The sequence below is a fragment of the Podarcis melisellensis genome, assembly GCF_964234715.1.
Source record: "Podarcis melisellensis genome assembly, chromosome: 5".
NCBI lineage: Eukaryota > Metazoa > Chordata > Lepidosauria > Squamata > Lacertidae > Podarcis > Podarcis melisellensis.
In genome coordinates, this window is record NC_138537.1 from 70,433,913 (window position 1) to 70,445,913 (window position 12,001).

Genomic DNA, 12,001 nt, shown 5'->3' on the forward strand with positions numbered 1-12,001 from the left:
CTGCTTTGACATTGACTTCCCAGGTCCCACTTTCAGGGATCCCACACGCCAATCCAATTTCACCCCCAGGTCTGCTTGCAAAATACAAATCTTCCTCTGACACATAATACCCTAATCTATCTAATTTACAGGCATTTTGCCAGCCACATATATAAAACATAAGGCTGAATCAAAACATCAGACCTAACTTTCCACCCTCATTAGCAAGCTATGAAGGTGGGCTCTCACTTTCATTGATTCTTCGATGGGAGGAGGGACAAAGAACATGGACTAAGTTTGCGATTGTGCCGGCAACAGAGGGAAAGAAAAAAGTGCAGGAGGAAATACTCCCCCACTTCTCAGTGGTTTGCAGTTTTCTTCTACAGAAGTGAATGCCAAACTTTTGCTCCTCTGGGAAAAGTACTGCATTTGGGGACACTGTTGCAGCGGGATCAGACTCCTGGCCCCTCCAAACTATAGATCATAGGTCTTCTACTGAGAGGGAACCTGCCTGGGGGCACAGTCTATCTCTCTGTGAACACAAAACGAGGGAAAAGAAGAGTATATTTCATTAAAGACAGACTGCCTAGGAACCCAAGAATGAAATGGGAATGGATAGCTAGCTCAGGAAATTGAAAACAACTTTTAGTAAAAACTTCCTATCCCTCAAAACACTTAGTCTTTTATCAAAGATCCTTCTTTTTCTGACAGCAAAGTGTAAGGTTTTGGCAGAGCACAGCTGCACTCCAGGATAATGCAAAAGACAGGCGTGGTGGCTACGAGGTTCACAGCTAATGGACCAGAGTCGTTTTCAATTACTCTCAGCATTGTTCGCAAAGAAAAGCCAGGGACAAGGAACGCTGCTAATGTCATCTGGGAGCCACATCGTTTCCAGCATTCCTGGACACAGTCTTAAAACCCATTCACTGTACCTTCAAAGATCATCCTGGGTGTTATAAGCCATGAGGGAGCGCTTGTTCATCTCTGTCTTCAGTTCTGATCCTGGGCTTGCTTCTGTGCACAATAACACCTGGACCCTCCCTGCAGTGCTAAAGTAAAAGAGAGGCCTAAGCATTTTAACATTGCACACTTTATTTACATTTTCAGTGGTGACATTATTTTTATGATTACAAAACCAGTGTGGTTATAGCCGGATGAAAATTGGTTTACAACATTGTGCCTCCATCCTCCCACGCTGTCACTATCACATATGACAGCTCTGAATTTTCAGAGAAAGGCAGCCTAGAGAGCTGAACAAGCACATTATATGCAGCAAGGAGTGGGAAACCATATATTAGAGCAGGAAGGTACTGCAGGTGGGCAAAGCGTTGTTGGTAGAAGTCATATCAGGTTGGAAAGAAAGATGAAGCATCTAGTAGGCATGAGAGATCACACGAGCTCAGAATTAAGGACATAGCAAAGGAAGCAAATGGAAGCGTGGGCAGTCAGGAGTGGTCATACTATATGGGATGTTATTAGCATGGCCTATAAGGTTTCACGAGGTTTTGACAGGTATTTGAGTTTATGTAATCCACCCTGGGACCTTAGGGTAAAGGGTAGGTAATATCCTTAGAAAAAGATCCGTACAACCCAACATTTCTGAGGTCATTTCTGAGAATACAATAGCCGTCTACAGCACCTTTGGACAGATATACGTCTTCCTTATTTTTGTCCACCCATGACCAGGTTCCGCACCAGCTCCATCCCTGCATTCTGATCTGGTAGATTCTAAGCTTGCTCTTATTCAGTCAGCAGGATACTTCCAGACTCTGCTTCTGCTCTGTCTGCCCTGGCTCTGCCTTCCAGCCCTGTCTCGACAAAAGTCTGCAGTCCCAGACAAGTGAACATATCTAACAATTGCTCATAAAATTCTGGTGATGAATTCTTCTCCTTCCTCAGAACAGGTCTCAAGCCAAATCGTTCTGATGTTGAAATTTAAGACAAGCTGGCCTAATGGCTGGATTTCCAAAAGATAAAAACACAGTTCTGACAACCCTTTGAATAAGCAGCATTGCCATTTGGGCCAGGACATGGGAATCTGCTATCTGTGGACAATGCTGAGTGGCACTGGGGTGAAGCTCTGCAATTAATTTCGTGCTAGGAAGCTACTCAGGGCAGTCTAAGATGAATACTACTCTTCCATTTTTCACTTCCAAGCTAACAGGTGATTCTCTCCTGTGGCCATCTTCTTGAAGGAAAAGTGTTTGAATTACTTGGATTCCTCTTCTCTTGAATTTGGAAGTGAAGAAGGCAGTGATTGATACTGACGAGTGGACTGATGTGGCTGCATTTTTTGACTCAATGACCAAACCTTCACACAACAGGCTGGTCATTGTTTCATATTAGAAACATGCTAAGATGCAAGATGAGCGTGCAACCCCAGAGTCGGTCATGACTGGACCTAATGGTCAGGGGTCCCTTTACCTTTAACATGCTAACAATCAAAAAGATACCAACAAATCTATAGGATATATATCACATTCAAAATGCAAGTTTACACTTCACTTTCAAATGTCAAATTGAAGAAATCACTGGCAACAAAACTAGAAAATTCAGTGAGTTTCAAACATTTGTGGATACTTGTTTCAGCTGCAGTTTCAGCCAAAGTATTAAACCCTATCCCTTCTTCATCCTTCTAGGCTCTGGCCACATATCTTCCCTGTAAGTGGCTGGGTCAGTTGCTTCTAGAAATGTCAGGCTGGAGATGGGCAGCAGAGCCTTCCAGTAAGAGATTTCTTGCCGTCTGCATGGAGATGTCCACTGAAGTCGTTCCAGCTTACAGCTGCTAGCAGGGGATAAGGTAGCAGCTGCTTCTGCTGCTTAGATGTCTCATATTGAGCACACAGCTCTTATTGTATCAGCCTTCTCTGCATCTTTGTGTCGGCAATGTGATGTAAATCTTTCCGTGGCAGGGGTTAACCTATTTTATCAGAGTCGACTAGAAAGAAAGAAAAAGGAGACCCACCATATGCAAGATGTCCTCCAATTTTTAATTTTTTACAGTTGCTGTGATGAATTAGAATTTCAGAGAAAAATCAAGGCAATATGTGGATCCTTTTATTTGACTCTAGGGTAGTTCCTGCCCTAGTATGTTATTTTGGAACTTATACTACTATTTACTACCATTAATGGTTATAATTACCACCACATTTATGGCCTGCCTTTCCTCCAAGCAATTCAAGATAGGGAACATCGGGGTTATTCAATGTTTTCACAACAACCTTGTAAAGTAGGCTAGCCTTCAAAACAATGACTTACCAAGGCTCAATAGGGATTACCCAGTTGCCAGTCACTGAGATACAGTATATGCTAGTGGCATTTTACATGTACACCAAACTGTTTCCAAAATCACTCACCAATTAAACATGATCAAGATCTGAATATTGGTAAAGCAGACCAATCATGAATAGTACATAGAAAAAAGAAGCAGAAGGAAGGAAGGAAGGAAGGAAGGAAGGAAGGAAGGAAGGAAGGAAGGAAGGAAGGAAGGAAGGAAGGAAGGAGAAAGGAGAAAGGAAACAATGAGGAGAAAACACTTAAGAACTAACAAGAAGCATGGAAAAGTAGAAGAATGAAAAAGTCAACCAAGCTTGATCAGAGGTGCAAGGGGTTACCAGCAGTGCAAACTGTCCAACCAGAAAATGAAAGAATGAGTTAATGAATGTTGAAGTGCTTAAAAAAAAAGAGTTTTAAAACATTCAGCAGTTTTTTGTGTTTGCTGATTATTACAGCATGACCAAAGAAAAAGGGCAAAATTAGAAGGGGGAAATACCTTTAAAAAGAAGTTGGGAAAATGAAGGCAATAGGAAGGCAAATGCACGGAGGAATACAAGAGTGGCTCTACTTCAAGTTAAGGAGTCTAATCCAACTCTAGTCATGCACAAGGAACTTTGTACTACAACTAGTGGCCCTGGACTGGGATGTGCCTTTCCATCTGCACCATAATACATATCCAGCAAAAGCAGCATGAGATGCATCCCACAAAATGTGCACCCAGTAAAAGCAAAGGTGCATCTCTGAATCTGCATTACTTGTTCACACAGAATCTTGCATCTGTATATGCTGGATTTAAAAAAACTGGTTTTCATATAATTTTGTTTTTCAGGCTCCCCTAGAATTGCTGGGAGAATTTCAGTGTCCATTCACCCTAAAGAATAGTAGGGAAAACACCTCTCCCACCCCCACAGCCTCATGAAGAAATTCATGTGCAACTGTGGGTCCAGTTATTACAAGTAATGGACTTGGCCACAGCTCCTTCCAGTCTTCCTCTCTCAGCTCATTGCTTCCTTCAACCACCAGTATGAACTAATAGTATAGTTTAATTCTGTGTCAACTGATTGAAAATTCTACATGAGAATATTTGGGAACACTCTCTTCCTTCACTCCACCCTCCATTTTGCCACTCATAAATAAGTAGTGAAATTGTAATGTAGCCAAATCTGAGTCACTTCATGATGTTATGATGCTAGCACATTCACAATGTGATCCTAAATTGTTTGGGATCATGCAGTGAAGATACGCCACAACACTCTGTAACAGGATAAGGGTTTGGATTGTAGAAAATGAATATGTATTTATACATCTGTTCTCATTTTTTGTTACACTGATCCCTCACTCCCATCAGCTACCTCATTTTCATCCTTCTAGAATATGTTCCAATCCAGGTCAACCTTTGTTTCACCCCTGTCCAATATGCTGAAGGAGATCAGGCCACACTGCATTGATTTCACCAGCAAATTCCTATAGGTGTACAACTTGTCCTGCATTTGCCAGGAGGACAGTGTGATCTTTGATTGCTGACTATACTATTGCTTCTTAAAATTGATCTTCTACAACATATAAGAAAGTAACCCTTGTTTGTTTTACAGCATAATTCAGAACTTGTCTTCTCAAAAGTAAGTCCTACTAAATTTATTAGGGTTTACTCCCAGGTAAATGGTGTTAGGATTGCAGCACTAGATAGTCTTTTCACTTCCATAGATATGACTAAGTATGGGCTATGTGATTATTGTGGTCTTGTTGGGACAAGACAATAAAGTTATTGTTTACCTTCCTGACCAATGTGTCCTCTAAACCTACCATGACATAATGTAAAAAATAATTTAAACCGTTTTCTAGGACAAGGAAAATGTGTGGTTCTCCCCACTCCAACTACAATAGAAACTCTCATATAAAAATCCATCACTAGTTTGGATGTTGGAAACCCAGGATGTGAACTTCTCTACAGAGCCTCAGCTTAAATGAATTCACAGGGCTACTGTGAGATTAAGTCAAAACAACCTCTGTTAATGAATGAAAGATGGAGTTCAAATATGGCATATATGGAAAAATGGCACCCATTGCTGTGATAAGTTAGTGACACTGTCAAACAATTTTTTACCATAATTCCACTTGGTCCATTATAATACTGTGATTTAAATGTGCCAAGGGATTGGGAACCTCTTTCTATGCTAAGGATTGCCTGCACACATAGATTCCTTCCTTCCTTCCTTCCTTCCTTCCTTTTGCTTTTATCTAAGCATAATTGTGAGTCTGTATGTTAGCACAAGTGTCTTGAAATATTTGGAGTGCATGGGCTGGAGTGGAATGAAATATCATGCCTTTCAGCAGGGCCATATGGAGAGAAAATAGCAAAGGATCTGATAGCAGGTTCCTTTCAAGATGTACAGGAATAGCAGCACACATCTCCATGGGATCATATGGATGAAATTCCTTGGGCCTTGAAACCTGTTGAGAGTCTTCAAATTCTTCTGTATACAGGAAGGATCTTTTTGATATAAAAAAAATTACTGGATCTCTATATTGTTGGATACTTTTTGGTGTGCTTTTCCCTGAATAAATCCTCTGGTAAATCCTCTGGTGATTGTGTTTTGGATTAAACCTTCTCCCACAATTCTGAAATATCCCTGGCCCTGAATAGATGCCCCCCCCCCCAAGTTCTCAGTCACTACTACCACAAGGCCTCTGGGTGCCACTCAGAATGGAAACTTTTAAAATCATGTAGATAATAAATGGAACCATGATTTTGGAGAAATCTTGGAGCCAGATAATGTGGGAACCCATATATCAAGATACCTTTTTAAAAATGTACAGTAATGTACTTGCACAATCAGTACCACCCAAACTAATTGTTAATGTACATTTTACGGTGGGACTATGCATTTCCTAAGAAGTAAATGCATTTGGGGTTTTTTAGATTATAAATTACCAAATTCCTGTGAAACCCAAAAGAGAATTGCTAGTTATGATATCAGTTAAGGCTCAATTAAGATTAATGACAGTTTCATTACTCTATAGATATAATCTGGCTAAAGTTAAATACTTTTGAGTCTTACCAATTTTGTTGGCAAGGAGAGGTCTGCATGCTCATCCACACTACAGTGTAAGTCAATTAATGCAAACATCAGTGTAGTAGTAACCTATTTTCTCAGCACGCAAAGGAGGAATCTAGGCTATTGCAAAATCATTGTTTGAAAATGCTGGATCTGACTGGAGGACCATCTGCTACAGAAAAGCTACCTGGGGAGTGTTAATGGTATCCTGGCCTTCAGCTTTACCAATACTACTGCCTTATTAGTTTTAGCTAAATATACAAATTTAAGGTTTGGTTGTTTTAAGCCCTATAAACAATTTTGGACTAAGATTACCTACCTACCATCTTGCCTCTTCTGCTGATGTTTAAAACCTTTCAAGGAAACCCTGCTGGTTGTTCCATGACCAGCAGATAATAATGGGGAAGCAGGCTTTCTCAGTGACGGTACTGACCCTCTGGAGGGACCATCCTCCCTTAAGAAGACACTAATGACCTTTAGATTCCTGTCAAAAACGTGACTCAAGCCTGACTCTTTAATGTTTAATTTTGTACATTGCTGAGTTTTATTCTGTGGTACATACACTGATATGTTTGGTTTTTATCTTATTTTTATCTAGTTTCATTTTGGAACGTTGTTGAATTTCAAGTTGCATTTTATGTAAACCATCTAAATATTTTTTATTATATTAAGCAGTACGCTTTTTTTTTTTTTTTACAAATAAGTAGGTAAATAATATGCTGCTATGAAAAAGAGGAGCACTTGAGTTGTGACTAAGCCATTTTTCTGCTAGTGGCTCCTGCATTGCAGGAGGAATATTTTAAAAGACCCAACTACTAGGGCAGGATAGATCCCAACCACAGAATCAACCCTCCACTGGGAGGAGTGGTGCCAGTTCTGTGGGGCAAACCCACATGTTTAGCCTCCCCCCCCCCTCCATAAGGATAGTTTAAACCTTACTCCACAACTACTCAGGGGCAGGAACCTCAAGCCCAGGGCCCTGGCCTTTCTGTTTGGAACTCAACACTCTCCTCAGAACCACTTCTCTCCCCACAGACCACACCCTGCCCTCCTTTAATGCTTTTACAGTGGTACCTCGGGTTACAGACGCTTCAGGTTACAGACTCCCCTAACCCAGAAATAGTACCTCGGGTTAAGAACTTTGCTTCAGGATGAGAACAGAAATCGCGCGGCGGCAGCAGGAGGCCCCATTAGCTAAAGTGGTGCTTCAGGTTAAGAACAGTTTCAGGTTAAGAACTTACCTCTGGAATGAATTAAGTACTTAACACGAGGTACCACTGTACATGCATTTTACATACATAATTTTATGTGCTGTTACTGAACTGCTGAGGCTGGGAGTCCATAAGTCACAACAAGGTATATTTTATTCCTAGCCTTGAACCAGGACAGCATACATATATGAAGTGTCCAAATGAATCCTAGGTGTTTGACAATTATTCTTGCAGAATATGTCAACATTGCTGGTGTTTCAGTTTTTTTAAATTTATTTATTGTTGTTAGAACTGTTATTAAATAAATGGCTGTATTTTGGGTGAATGTATCAATATTGCTGTTTGTTTTTAAAAGAATACCTTATTGCTGTTGTGATTGTTATTAAAGAAATGGCTGACTAAAAGAGATGTGCCCAGGGTGAATGACAGAAATTTTACATTTTCACTTTTTGATCTTGCGTAGGTAAAACATGAGAGAGCCAAAACCTGAACCTGCTGGAGCAGAAATCCAAAGGTAACCATCAAGTACAGATTCTTACCAGACTCTTGCAGATGGATTTATGCTCTTTGATATATTTACGGAGCTGGTCAGTGAACAAAGGCAACCTTTTTTAAGCAAGCCCAGATTTTGCAGAGCTGATTTTGGGATTGCTTGGGAACAAAATTCCTGTCTGGCCTATAGAATCTATCTTGCACAGGCAGATGGAATGCCTACAGCTTCTTTTAGCTGTTATTAATGTTCAAGGAAACGTGGTTGGAAGAGTTCCATTATCTGAACCAAAAGAAAGGCTTGGAAAACCTCATGAGAAGCAGCAGGCAAGCCTTGGGTCTATAGCTTCCTCATCACAGCTGTGGTTCAGAACACGTTTGAGATTCTCAAACTTTTCAGCCACTGCCTGCCAAACATAAAGACCTCAAATCATTCCCAGTTGCATGCATAAAAATAAATAGTGCTTTTCATTCAGGCAGTGCCAATGCAATATGAGTTACTGAATGAGAGCCATCATGCACAAATACTGCATTCAATCTGGTTGTTGAATGTTGTTCATGCTACGTTGTCTGTGAAACTCACACTGTAACATTCACTGTCACACTGCTTTATGGCTAGTTGTTTTGTGGAGTGCCGTGGTTTACAGAATTACAATTAACTGCACATGGCTAAAGCTAAAAGTGTTTTAGGAAACTGTTTTGTGGAAGCCCAGTAGAGATGTCAAGAAACACAATCTCAGCATTTCTACTTCTTCACCTGTAATTTTGAGCAAATTGAGTTTCTAGGCCTATGAGGTTGACAGCCTCTTGGGAATGACATTCCAGACGTTGATGCGAAATGTTCCCTCATGGTTAACATTACAGCTCAACATCCTATATCAAACACTTTCAATGCCGTTTTACATGTGTTTCCACATATTTCAGGATAAGTGAGCTTGTGTGTTTTTTTGTTTAATAACATATGCTGGAGCAAAATTAGCTGTGGGAAGAAATGTTTAGTAAAACCTCGGTTTGGATTCATGCCACCGGTGTGTGCCGTGAAACCAGGCCTTAAGCAATACAGTAGGAAACGTCTGTAGGTTTAGAGAGCATTGCCAGAGATGTCTCTCTATACTTTATGAACATCTTAGAAACAAACTTCCTGGCTGATGGAACTGTCTTCCTCCATTTAGGAGGCATGCAATCCCATCTCCTATCTGTTTCCAGTAGAACAGAATACAGTAGATTATAAACCCTTTTGGTTTAAAGACATATGTGTAACCTAGAAAGAAAGGAGTTTATAGTCCCAGTTGGGGAACACAATGTAAAAGAGAGGAACCCTGTTGTAACTGAAGCGTCTTAAAAGCCCCTTTGAGCTAACTGGGTGGTGCCTAAACTGTAAAGGGTCATTGTGCTGGCAAGACTAGAAAAGAAGAAGTAAAAAGGAAACAGGAACTGTGTGGGTGAGTACATTATGGGCTCGTCCACACTTCTCCTTACCCTGTGCCCAGAAACAGTTTCCCAATTGTCCCTTGCTTTCCCCAGGAAAACCCTCTCTTTAACAGAATTTGAACAAACATCAATTCATGGAAAGCCTGGGACTGACGTTTGCTCCAATTCAGTGGTAAAGATCAGATTTTCCTGGGGGGAAGCGGCAAGACGAATGGAAATCTGGATGAGCCCTATATGGAGCAGTGCATGGAACCAGTTCTTCCAGCCATTGGAGTCGCCTAGAAAACTAAAGACTGAGACAAGGTCTTTCAAAAAGCATGTGCTTGTCTACCATCCTGCCAAAAACCAAGCATGGTTTGGGGAATGTATATTAGCATCTGAGAAAGGTCACTGAAATTAAAGAGAAGTCATGTAAATGGCTGTAACATATTTTTTATTTTGTGTGTGGTGTTTGTGGTCATTCCTAGCCTGTTTGTTTGTTTGTTTGTTTGTTTGTTTGTTTGTTTGTTTGTTTGCTTGTTTGTTTGCTTGCTTGTTTGCTTGCTTGTTTGTTCACTCACCACCAATAGGGGAGTCCAGAGTCCTCAGGGCAGCTAATAAAATAACAAAACATTCTTAGCCTAAGTAAAACGTGAGAGTAATCTATTCCAGACAACAGAGGTTCTTGAGAAAAATACACACATTTTCTTGCTTCTAGAGCAGGGTGGTCCAACATCTGGTCCAAGGGCTGCATGTGGCCCTCAAGACCATTTTTGCCGGCCCTTGGCAATAGTTGACACACCCACCCCAGCCCTCATGCTGCCTTCCCAAAGCTGGGTAAGAGAGATGCTGAGCTTTGGGAAGCAGGCACAAAGCTCTGGCAAGGCCCTAGAGTCCTCCTGCCTCCTTCCAAAAGCCTAGTTAGTGCTTGCCCAGCTTTGGAAAGGAGATGGGAACACTCTAAGACCCTGCCTGAGCTTTGAGAAGGAGATGCAAGGAGACGCTACCTTAGAGAGAGGACTCTGCATTTTGTTTTCTTTTTCTATTTTTTTAAAATTTAGATTAGTTTCTTATATTGTATTGTATTATGAAAAAGGCTTTCCAATGCTAGAATGCCTTTGTTATTGTTATGTACTGATGTTCTCACCCTGGGCCAGCAGGGAGATACTGTAGATAGTTATGCAAATGAAGGATCGAAAGTAACATTCAGTGACTGGATAGTTTGTATGCAAATGAAGGATCGAAAAGTGAGTTCTGTTCCAGCTTACAAATAAAGAGCTGCTTTGGAAGAATCGCTGTGTCATCTGATATGTTCGCCCACAACTTAACAGTTATCAGTGTGTGTGTGTGTGTGTGTGTGTGTGTGTGAGAGAGAGAGAGAGAGAGAGAGAGAGAGAGAGAGAGAGAGAGAATTAATTGTTATTTTTGATAAAGGAAATATCAGTGACTGTATTTTTCTGCATTTCAGTCCCTTCTGACCTCTGTATACAGTCCTCCCCAACCCATCCCATGACCATGTATATATGTACCTGCAATTCAAAATAACATCTCATGCATCTATTGAAGTGCAGTGTAGCCCATAAAAGCTTATGCCATACTAAATGTGTTAGTATTTAAAGTGCCCCTAAACTCTTTGTTGTGCGTGCTGCAAGAGATTAACATGGTTACCCCTCTGGATACTTTTTTTGTCTTTCTTTTTAAACCAAACCAGTTTTAACGTAAGGTTAAAAACTTTTTCCCTGCCCACCCAATTGCTCCAATCTTTTCCCAAACCAAAACCTTGTGCTACAGTAAATAGCAGCTGTCTGCAAGGTTGCACAGTAGCTATCTTCTGCACCTGACACCTGAATACACACAGAAGCTAATGTGCACAAGTGTGTGGGCTGACCAGGCGCAAAGGCTAACCACAGTTTTGTGAAACAAATGTGCAATAGAAAAGACTCTTCTAAAGATTCTGAACTCCTGAGGATACTCTCTGATTTATTATCTCCTGAAAGTTCATAGTTGAGAGAAAAGGTTGTGATGGAGCACTCCATACCTCTTTGTACAAATCCTTCCCCTATATTCCTCAGACACACAGCATACTCTCCCTATACTGCTATGAGTTTGAAGGGGAGGAAGTAGGCTATATGTGAGACCCTTCTAACCCCTAGATCCAGCAAGTGTTAAAATATAAGCCTGGCTAGGTTCCCGTGTTGAAGTGGTTGCCTGGGTGATTTACTTTTGTAGGGTGCTGGTGGTAGCACACCAAGCTCAGAACAGAAGTTCCTGACAAATGCTCCCTGATGAGGGGGAGCCCAATCAATGTAACACTAAATGCCAATGTCTTCTGTTTGTGTATCCTGACGTATTATTATTAATGTTGTTGTTATTATTATTATTATTATTATTATTATTATTATTATTATCATTTATTAAATGTGCAAACTGGAAGGCTTGCTCTACAGACCAAAGTTTAGATCCGTGGGTTAATCACAAAGTTATGCTTCTCTCCACCATCATCACCCACCAAGCCAGGATCATGAGTTTGAAGCCTTTTTTTCTGTCATCTTCATGGGCCTTTATCTGCAGAGTTTTTAA

General features: G+C 40.8%; 1 long non-coding RNA gene across 1 annotated transcript in view; it reads right to left on the bottom strand.

Annotated features, from left to right (window-relative positions):
* LOC309370942 overlaps positions 1–12,001 on the bottom strand; it is a 45,844-nt gene that overhangs the window by 29,106 nt on the left and 4,737 nt on the right. Inside the window, exon 3 of the long non-coding RNA XR_014168749.1 lies at positions 912–1,028. This is a non-coding gene — a long non-coding RNA (uncharacterized lncRNA). The remainder of the gene's footprint in view (positions 1–911; positions 1,029–12,001) is intronic.